At 37.5% G+C, this 11,147-nt stretch overlaps 1 pseudogene; it reads right to left on the bottom strand.

Annotated features, from left to right (window-relative positions):
• Positions 1–6,239: 6,239 nt before the first annotated feature.
• On the bottom strand, positions 6,240–7,229 carry LOC131040235 (MLO-like protein 4; annotated as a pseudogene).
• Between the last annotated feature and the right edge of the window lie 3,918 nt (positions 7,230–11,147).

Genomic DNA, 11,147 nt, shown 5'->3' on the forward strand with positions numbered 1-11,147 from the left:
AACCATTACTTGGACAATGCATCTTACCATTTCACAATTACTTTGCAAAACACATGCAGTCATTAACTTCATAACCTGACATACTTCTCACAATATTTCTGACTGAAATTTATTTCAATAAAGTATGTAACCTTAAAACCAACATTCCTTTTCCTGGTGACTTGCTTCACCCTATAAGGAACAAAGTTATCTCATAATTTTTTTGAGGAATACCTGGATATATTTGTTGTTGTGTTCAGTTTACTTCTGACTGAAGATATGAAGGATATCTCCACATCTCAGGTTCATTCTTACAGAGTCACCACTCCCTGAGGAGGAATAAAATTTCAACCATTGATCTTCACTCTTGAAACAATTTCAGATTTCTGGGTCATTCCACACAACAAAGTCACATAATATTACTTTCCAAGATACACTTTCAAATCTGAAAATGACTTTCATATTTCTAAACTTCTAAGACTTTTTCCCAAAAGAAATTTGGCCAGACTCATGGGTTTGACTGCAATCAACAATATGAATACAACTTCTCTCAACCTTGCTAAAAAATGCAATTACAAGACACTGCTAGTCCCCACCACAGTCGTCATTTTTGTTGTTCTCAAAAAATGCGTAGCCCAAGTTCACCCATAATTTATCTATGAAATAGCCAATTTTAAACAATGAAGAACTTCAGGACTTGGACAACATGACAAGGATTTAAATCCTTCTACTCTTCAGGCTCGACAAAACCTAGGTGGGTATACCTTTGTTGCATAAAATCAAACCCATTACAGACATATGATAGCATCAAACAACCAGATAGATCTCATTAAAGTCTTAGAACAAGGAGGGTATTGTAGATGGGCTAAATCTACACATACAACTCAACTATGTTTGAGCATGAGATAGGTGGAACTTTACCACATGACAGAAAAAGAAAGATATTCTGATTTGATTTTAAAAAGCTGCAAGTAACCTCTAGCTGTAATGGACTAGTGCCTTAACCTAGGCATGGAATCAAATACATAACATTATAAGAGAACCTAGTTGCAAATTTGGCTTACCAAAATATCCCTGCATTAATGCCTGACATTAATACATTCTACATTCATTCATAGAACCATACATATCCAAACAATGATTCAGTTTAACAATTTTTTCTCCAAGAATTTAAATCCCTTCTGTAAAAGATTCCTAAGAATAGGAATTACACTCCCCTTGGAGAGGATAAACTCAAAATCCCTTGAAAATTGAATTATATTGAAACTGGCGACAAATGCCTGAAGACAATTCTATGGCACTTTACACTTGCCTTGCACAAGTATGACCTGAAACTAAACCAATTACAATCTTATGCAAAATACCCACATACAAAACTAAAACTATGAAAACATTATTGAGCTAGAAATTCCTTGGAAATTTGGAACCATTTGGAAATCTCCCTTGGAGCCATTTTCCAGAAATTGGAACCCCCACAAATGAGAAGAATTTAGAATTAAAAGAGAGAGGGAAAACTTCAGATTTCATCTGGTATTGACAATTGTCCCCCTCCTTCTACCATTTATTGCTCACACACTTGGCCTGCTGAAAATGAGCTCTTTCCAACTAAAAAATATTCTCTGCATTCATTACCATTGAAACTTCTCTCAAAATAACTGACATGTGTTGAAGATGATGGTATAAATGAACTTTGCATTCTTCTGAGAGCTTTCCAATGACATATAATATGCCTATATTTGGGTAAAAAAATAACCCGTCAGCTATTAATTTCTCTTTACAGTAAATCATTTAAATTTTTACATTTTTTGACATAGTGAGAACAATATATTTAATTTTGATTTTTCCCTTTCTGCTATGCATTCATCTGTGCGATGTGTCAACTTCTGTTTCACTCATGGGTACACCCGAGTGCCACCTCACCTTGAGCTGGACCCACCACTGGACTTGGGTCCGCCTTGTCACTGATCCATGATGAGTAACTAGTGAGCATCTGCCAATCACAGATCAACAACCACCTTTGATCTTCTCCAAATTGCACGGTTGTTAACTCACCTTTTTATCTCAAAATTTGGTTGCCTCGAGATGCGTTTCCACATGCATGGGTCCATAGGGTTTAGCCAAGCCTTCTAAATTCACCAAAAGCCCACGAACTCTTGTTATTTGTTATGTGCAAATTTTTGTATTTAAACCACATAAAAACCTTTCCTGCTGAGAAATGTGGGATAAATGCCTTATCCCATTACCTGGTGGTGCCTCTTCAAGTTGCCAAAATCATTTGCTTGAAAGTTTCATAAGGCTTTAAAGCCCCAATTTGGTGACCAAGGAGAATGCTTTACACCTGCCAATTGCATTTGTTGAAAGTTTCTAATGCCTTATCATTAATTCTAGCTTGGCGGTAGGAGGATGCTTTTTCATGCAAGGAAGAAGGAAGCAAATATCGACATTTTCTTTCTTCATGCTTCACATTTTGCATAGATGTCGATGGATGCTAGCAAAGGTTGTTGAATCAGATTTACTTGAAAGCTTCTAAGGCCATTTTTTGACAACTTCTCCCATGCACTGGTCCTTGACAATTGCTTTGAAGTTTCAATGACCTAAGGTTGGGATAATCAGTACTGGTAATTAATATCTTGGATGCACTGTTTTCACCACTGACCTTTATCTCTGAGAAGTAACTCATAGCATCTTGTTGTGTATGAAAAAAAACTTCCCCTTATTACCATTAATCCTTTGTGGATGCCAATGCACAAGATCTTTTAACCATTTTGGATGAGCTCAAGGCAGAGAATTGCATTATAAACCACTCTATTTATGCTTGTTATTTAAAAATTGATGTTATTTGCCTCTCCGATGCTTTTCACTTTCTCTCTAATGACATCCAGTGCAAAACCCGAGTGCATTCCAACCTGTCACATTTTCACATTTAAACCCAAAGAGGCATTTCAAAAACTAATCAGAACACCTTCTTGGACTCCACAAACTGATAGGCATGTACTCTAATATGTTAACTTTCATCCTAAAAAACCACTCACAATGAATCTTGAGTTTCAAAATATTAATGCTCAAAATTGACCAACTGTCCTTGTTTGAATTTTGCATATTGAAAACTTGAAGAAATTGCCTACAAACTCGGCTTTGCAAATAGGTCAATCAGATTGACCGAGACTCCAAAAATTAGATGGATCATCACTTATATGTTAAAAACACTGAGCAATGAAAATTTCATCATGACACTCAATTGGGTCGAAGATGCAGGAATCCAAAGTTGACCATTTAGCTTATCTGAGAAAACACTAGCAGATTTCTAAAATTTGCAAATTAGATGGCCTTTGAAAACTGGTCAAACGAATTGGTAAGGGCCTCAAACTGGAAACACAACTTGTCCTTCATACTAGTAGTATCCTATCAAGTTGATTCATTAGGTGGTCATTTGAAATTGTAGATGCAAAATTTTTAAATGGGCCTCTCAAATTCCTCAAAATTTTATGAGTCCCAACACCTTCTTCATTCATCTTGTTCTGGTAGACACACTTTGTGCCAATGTCATTCTTATCAACCGGTTAGGAACTAACTCCCAAGTTTTGTTTTTCTTAATTTGTTGCAGCTTTTCTTCCATTGCATCCATCCATTTCTTACTTTTGCTGGCCTCATTACATGTTTTGGGTTCCATTTCAATCATGAGGCAGAAATTGACTTGTTCAACATTCTAGGCAAGTCTTCCTTTAGTCTACACACCACCATTCTTATTACCTAAAATTTGCTCTTCCGGGTGTTTTTTCTGCACATATGAGTTAGGGGACTTGTTGGATGCTTCTTCTGGTTCACTATCAGTTGAATTTCATCTCTATCATCGATGTTATCATAATGGTTTACCTATGCTTGTCTTCCTTTATGAATATCTTCATCAACTCTTACGTGCACACTCTTAATGACTCTTCTTTGTATTTTATTGTAGCATTTGTAGGATTTTTTATGAGTTGAGTAGCCCAAGAAGATGCCTTCATCACTCCTGGAATCAAAGCTACCCAGGCCATCCACATCTCTCTTGATGAAGCATTTACTTCCAAACACTTTGAAGTATTTGTCTGATGGATTGTAGTCATACTGTTGTTCATCAAAACTGATCAACCCAAGTTCACCTGTAATCCTTCTATGAAATGGCCAATTTCAGTCTATGAAACACATTAGGACTTGAACAACATAACATAGGACCCTATTTGATCCTCCTGCACTTTAGGTTCTGCTAGACCTAGGGGGGACACCCTTTTGATGCATTAAATACAACAGTTATAGACATATGATTGCATCAACAATAAGCAGATAGATCATTCCACAAGCTCAACAAATTAGAAAACACATAGAGATTGGCTAGATCTTGTACAAATAATAGATGAGACCAAAGCTTGGAATGAATAGAACACAAACCTGTCAACATAAAGGAAAATAGATTTGTCTTTAAATTTGTAAATCTAAAACTACCCCCAAATCTTTCAAAGACTAGTGCCTTGTTCATTGGGCAATAGAGTCACACACAAAACTGCAAAAATGCAAATCATAGCTACAAATTTATTTTCCTTACAAGATATTCCTGCATCAATACCTTATATCAATGCATTACTTAATTCATTCACAAAATTATCAGATCTGGGACACATATTCCATTTATTCATGACTGATTACAAAATTTAAAACCTTCAATGAAGGATACCTACAAACAATCACACAATTTCTTTGAAATTGACAAATTCCATCCTCCTTGAGGATTCAATTTATAAAAATGAAATACATGCCTAGAGACAATATTGTGTGGAATTTACTCATGCCTGACACAAGTAAGACCCACAACTAAAAAAAACACATCTCCAAAGACAACAATGTAATCTCCATACCCTGAAACAAACCAAAGAGCTTTTACAAACTTGGGTCAAGAAATTTAGAACTGGAAGCCATGAAATCAGGAGCACGTCCTCCAAAATTTTGGAACCCTTACAATTGAGAATAAATGGGAATAAGAAGAGGAGGGAAAAAGATCAGATTTGCATAACACACTACTAAGTGTCCCCTTTCTCCAATTGAATATTTTCATTTCTCCTTCTCATGGAAACTTCTCTCGAAATATCTAATTTGTTGAAACAAACTTCATGACTGGATTCCTAATTTTGAGAGCTTTCTGGTGATATATAATACTTGCCTATTGGACCAAAAATTAGCTTCTGGGTGAATTAATTCTGAATATGTGCACCATCATTTAAATTTTTGAATTTTCTTATATAGTTGAAACTATATATTTAATTTTAATTTTTCACCTAATTTTGACTTGACGCCCTACCATGTGTCAGCTTGCGATTTGCTGATGGGGTCCACTAGGTGCCACCTGGGATGACACATCATCTTTCCGCCACTGGTTGGCCACCCAGATCGCCACTGGATTGCTTGCTTGTCACCACCTGTCTGCTATGTCATCGCCACCTCAGCGGTACCCATGAGATCACCTTCCATTTGGACCTGCCACATCACCTTTCACCATTTCGCGAAGGGTAATGGGCATGCATCTTTGCCTCATGAAATCATGTGCACCATTGGATCTTTCAGAACCTGCATGCTCTTTAAATCTTTGCCACTTTGTGATCCTTAACTGATGAGAATCTCTGCTTCACGAAACAATGTGCTTTGTTGATGTTCAGGGAACTTGCCCACTCTTTAACCTTTTTGCCACTTTGCGATGCTTAACTGACGAGCATCTCCACTTTGCAAAACAACGCGCATCGTCGGATCTCCTGCAACCTGCTCACCAGTTAAGTCGCCCTTACTTTGCAAAACTCACCTACCTTGGGATCCATGCCTGTGTGGGGTCCACCTAGTCACCACTCAGCCTCCTTGGTCACCTCAAGAAATGTGCCCGCATGTGTGGGGTCCACTTGGGTGCCCAACCAACACCTTGTGTCAAAAGTCTTTGAGCTTTGACATTATACTAGTGTGGAGCTTTGCTTATAAATACCAAAACTTTCCCTTGCCCAGCTAATGTGGGACTAAAGCATTTGCCTGGGACTACATGTTGATGTGTTTCAATGGTGCCAATAGTCTTTGCTTGAGTTTTTGAAACCCTCATCTATAGGCTTTAATGCCACACAGGAGGAGGACTTTAGCAATGGCTGTGGACTTTGGCATCACACCTGCACATTTCCATTTGCTATGTTTCAACGCTGCCCTTTGGCCATTGCACAGGAGAAGGGGCTTGGCATAGTCAAGGTTAGAGAAACTTAGGGAATTTCAAAGGGGTCGAGAAGATGTTGCTCATCAATGTTATCATCATCCAAAACACCCAATTTAAATGCCAATCCATTGTTTGATGAACCAGAGCCAAGTAGATGCTTGTCTGTTGAATCCTCATTAGTGTCATCACCATCCATTACATTCGTTTCAAATAACAATGCATTGTTTTCTACAGTACAAGAATATACTGAAGAATGTGAGCCCAAATCTTCTTCTTGCTGAACTTCCTCATGAATAGAATCCTCCCTCATGTTCTTTGTTTGGCAAGTTATGGATATCTCTCTTGGTATTCTTGTACATCTCTCCATCACATTTTGGGGGCTCTGTGAAAGAGAATATGCAGTTGATTTCAATACCACTTTCATCTCTATCCTTATTACCAGACTTCAAAGCATTTTCTAATTTTGCAGATGTTGAAGATGGATGTAAGGATTCACGCTTTTCTTTCTCCTTCACTCACTTTCGCCAACCATGGAGGGATTCTCTTATCTCCTCTCTAATCAAGGCCTTGTAGTGGGAGCCCATTTGTGTGAAAATGGTTTAAAGGGGAAGGATGCCATAGCTGCACTAGAATTGAACTAATACCCCAGAAATTAGATGTGTGAAAACAAATGCACTATTCTTAATTAACAAATAGGTGCCTTGATTTCCCACCAAGACCAGACAAATGTTGCCATTTCAAAAGCATTCTGAAACAAAATGAACTGAATCAACCACAATAAAAGTTGAGGTTTACCAAACCAGAAAAGCTCATCATGGGGCTTTAACTGAGTCCCTGCAGCTGCATCTGTAGCTGCATTATCCAAGGCGAGTTTTGCGATCACATGTTGAAGTTTTGTGCTGACGAACAGGCTCAACATCGCAAGGATGAATGATATCTAGAAGTAGAAGTTCAATCCATGCAGATTGAAGAAAATACAGATAATTGCATATCCCCAAAGTGGCCAGCTAATTCCCACATAATGAAACGAAATCATCTCTTAATAAACCAATTTGCCAACAAAATCAATGCATGAGCATGAGCCAGGTCGGGCCCCAAGGTGGGCCTTACTAAATTTTTTTTCGTTTTCATGCAACTGACCTTTTAAATGCCTCACAAACCTTAAACATACCTTTGGAATCAATCAGCACCATTTTTGGATCATCAAATTGAGTTTTGCAACTTTCAGGCGCTTGCGCCACATTTTCACATTTAATCGCAAAGATGTAATTTTCAAACTGGTCAAAACAGCTTTCTAGAGCTTGCAAAATGACAGGCGTGTACTCTGATATACAAACATGAACACTACCAAGTGGTTTCTCAAGATGAATCCTGAGTAAAGAAATATTAATGGTCAAAGACGACCAACTGGCTTTGTTAGCATTGCGGACCTGATGAAGTCAATGCGCAAGCAACTCATGATGCCTTTCTTAAAAATATCAAACAATCTCCGTAGACCCTCAAATTTGAGGCATAGGTACCTTGAAGTACATATCAAATCTTAGATTTCTCAGTTCAACCAAAAGGCTGACTGGGTGCAAATGGTGCACTCATGAAAATAGCAACTTTAACTGATATAACAATGAAAGTACGGAACACTAAAAAAGATGGCTCAAAAAACCCTTTTGAAAACAGGTCAAACGGATTGGCAGGAGCTTGAAACTGGAAACATAGCTTGTCATTTATACCAAAAATAGCTAAGAACAAACATTCTAACATGACACTCACCAGGGAAAATTTTACAAACGTGCAAAGCGAAGCTCTGACTAGCTATCAAAATAGGGACTTGTCAAACAACACAAACTGCAAACGGATTGAGCTTGCTAAATTGAGCAAATGGATTCATAAAGACTTGAAATTTTGCACATCGACTCACATTTATGCATAGAATTTAGTGCACTTTTAATTTTACCATGACTATCAACAGGGAAAAAGATATAGAATCTCAAATTAGGCCACTTAATAAAATCTACAAATGTGCCTAAAATGCACTTTTAGCTCACCCCTTGAAATGGGTACCTAATCAATTGATCCAAACTGAATTATGAAAGTTGCAACACACTGAATAAGCTAAATGAAAGGTGTAAAACAAGTTTCCAAAGCCTTACCCTTTGAAAATCAACTGGCTCCATTTTACCCTCTCTCTAACTAGGCCATTCAAATAGACTCATTTTATGATCATTTGGAAATGCAGAGCAAAATTTTGAAATGGGCCTCTCAAATTCACTCAAATTTAATGAGTCCCAACACATACCATGGTTCATAAGGTGTCATTGTGCTATTTGTCCTCAGTTGAACCCACTTCAAAGTATATACATCAGTGTGAACTACTTCCTTCTAGTATATATCCGATATGTTTGCCTCATTTAGCATTGTTCTTGCAATCTCCTTGATTGTCTCATTTTTCCTTTCTACAACACCATTTTGTTGTGGTGTCCTTGGAGATGAATACTGTCTTCTTATTCCATGTCTCTCATATTAGTCTTCAAACTCATTTGATGTGAACTTTCCACCTCGGTTTGATCTTAGACATTTCATCTTGCATCCACCTTCCCTCTCAACCATCTTCTAGAAAATATTGAATCTTTCAAAGGCTTGAGATTTGTCTTGTAGGAAAGTGACCCATGTCATTCTTGAAAAATCATCAATGAGGAGCATGGAGTATCTTTCACTAGCTAGAGCTCTTGTTGTGGTTGGTCCACGTAGATCAGTATGCACCAGTTCAAGTGGCCTTGATGTATTATGTTCCTTAGTTTTGGAGCTCACCTTAGTTTGCTTTCCTCTTACACATTCATCACAAAATGTTCTTACCGGTTTGCAAAGCCCTTTTTGCTTACTGCAACTAGATTATCAAAATTTATGAGGCCTAATCTCCTATACCACAACCATCTCTCATCCACTTATCCCATCATGCATTGGGACTCAAAGAATTCCTTCAGATTATACACATTTCCATATGTTATTTTACCTTCAACAATAATCTGACTAATACTCTCTTTTCTTATCTGCCAACCGGTAGAGTCAAAAGTGAATTTGTAACCTTTATCACACATTTGACTTACACTTAGTAAATTGTGCTTTAAGCCTTCCACATAGTATACATCATGGGCCTTCAATTTTACATCTATATTCAGAGTACCCTTTCCTTTTATCTTAATGGAGGAGTTGTCACCAAATTTATTTGTGTCACTGGTCATGTGATTGGAACATCCACTATCTACAACCCATAAGTTCCTTTTCTTTGCATGCAGGGAAGTCTACACAATCAGACTTGATTCTACCTTATTCTTATTTTTTTTAACCCAAACCGGTTTGTCTTCCTTCTTCTTGTCTACTACAATTTCATGTTCTGGTTTAACTACCAGTTCTTGATCCGGTACTAACTTCTTTGGCTTGGTTGTCCTGAGTTTGTTATGTGCCCAAACTTCTAACAATTATAACACTTTATATTGATATTAAATGATGAATCCTTAAATTTATTGTAGGACACTGGTTGACTTCTCCTCCATTCAAAACTCATATGAACAAATCCATTACACTGATAACAAACAACATCAATACCTAAGAGTGTAGCAAAATAATTTCTACTTTCAAAACTAATAGGGGGCTTATTCATCAGTCTACAATCACCAACTCTATGTCCAAGCTTATTACACCGGTAGCAATAATCATGGAAATTGGGTACATGCCAGTCTTGTTGCTTTGGACCAGAAAAACTTTGTCTCACTGGATGTCTTCCTCTGATGTGGTTTATTCTAGTGAATCCTTCACTATCCACCTTGGGCTTCCCTTTATTATTTTCATACTCGTACGATGTGTGAGCCTTCTGATTTTGAGAATACTGGTTCATAGGCTAATTTCTTGTAGTCTCAGCATAGGTCTTCTTGCTGGTATCTTTGCTGACTATAAAGATTTTATTTTCTTTACTTTCACTTGACGAAGCAAATTGTATCTCCTTACCGGATGTGTCTTGGCTATTTAAACATTGTCCTTCTTCAAATCCTAAACCACCAGTGTCTTTTTAATGCTTCTGTTTGCTCAACATCTTGTCTAAAGCTTCAGTGTTGCCCTCATACTTGCTCCTCATCTTCAATTTATCCATGCTCTTTTTTAGCTCCTTTCCGATTCTTACAATTTATTCTTCTAGATTTTGCTTCTCTTTTTCCTTCTTTATCAAATTGGAGGATGTATCTTAACATATCCTCTTAGCTTCTTCCAACTAGAGTTGTAGATCAGAAATTGTTTTCTTGGATTCCTCTAGAGATTCCTTCAGCTGTTCTTGTTCCTCTGCAGCAACATGCTTAACCCTTTTGACTTATTTTCTTGTTTTCTTCAACTCCTCAAGAGCGCTTTTGAGCTCACCTTCTAGGTCCACTTCAGCTTCAATATCTTCATCTTCCTCATCTTCAACAACCAGTTCATCTAGTGCCATTAAGAGATTAACTTCTCTTTCATCCTCATGGTGGTTATCTTTTGATGCACTTTCTTCATCTGTAGCATCATTGATGTAAGTGCTAGGCTAGGTGAGTGCAATTCAGGACAAAACTGTCACAATAGGCCACCAAGGAAACCCAAAACACCCTACCAACTAGAATTACACCTTCAAGACACTCTTCAATTGATCATAAACAACATTCTGGACCCCAAGAATAACATTGACAAGATCTTAGGATCAAAACTTGAAAAATTGCTCAAGCCCACTCAAACTGGCTAGACACCAAACTTGGCTTCAAGTTGGAATTTTGACAAAATAGTGAGCAGGGATCAAACCAAATGGTCAAGGTGGATGAAAATGCCCATACAAACATGCTCAAGGTGTGGTGACACAACAAACTGGTCAATTCAACAAGGTTCCTTTGTAAAACCCCAAAATCCTTGTATACTCAAGGGGACTTATCAAAACAACTTTGGAAAA

Source organism: Cryptomeria japonica, chromosome 7 (assembly GCF_030272615.1).
Source record: "Cryptomeria japonica chromosome 7, Sugi_1.0, whole genome shotgun sequence".
Lineage (NCBI taxonomy): Eukaryota > Viridiplantae > Streptophyta > Pinopsida > Cupressales > Cupressaceae > Cryptomeria > Cryptomeria japonica.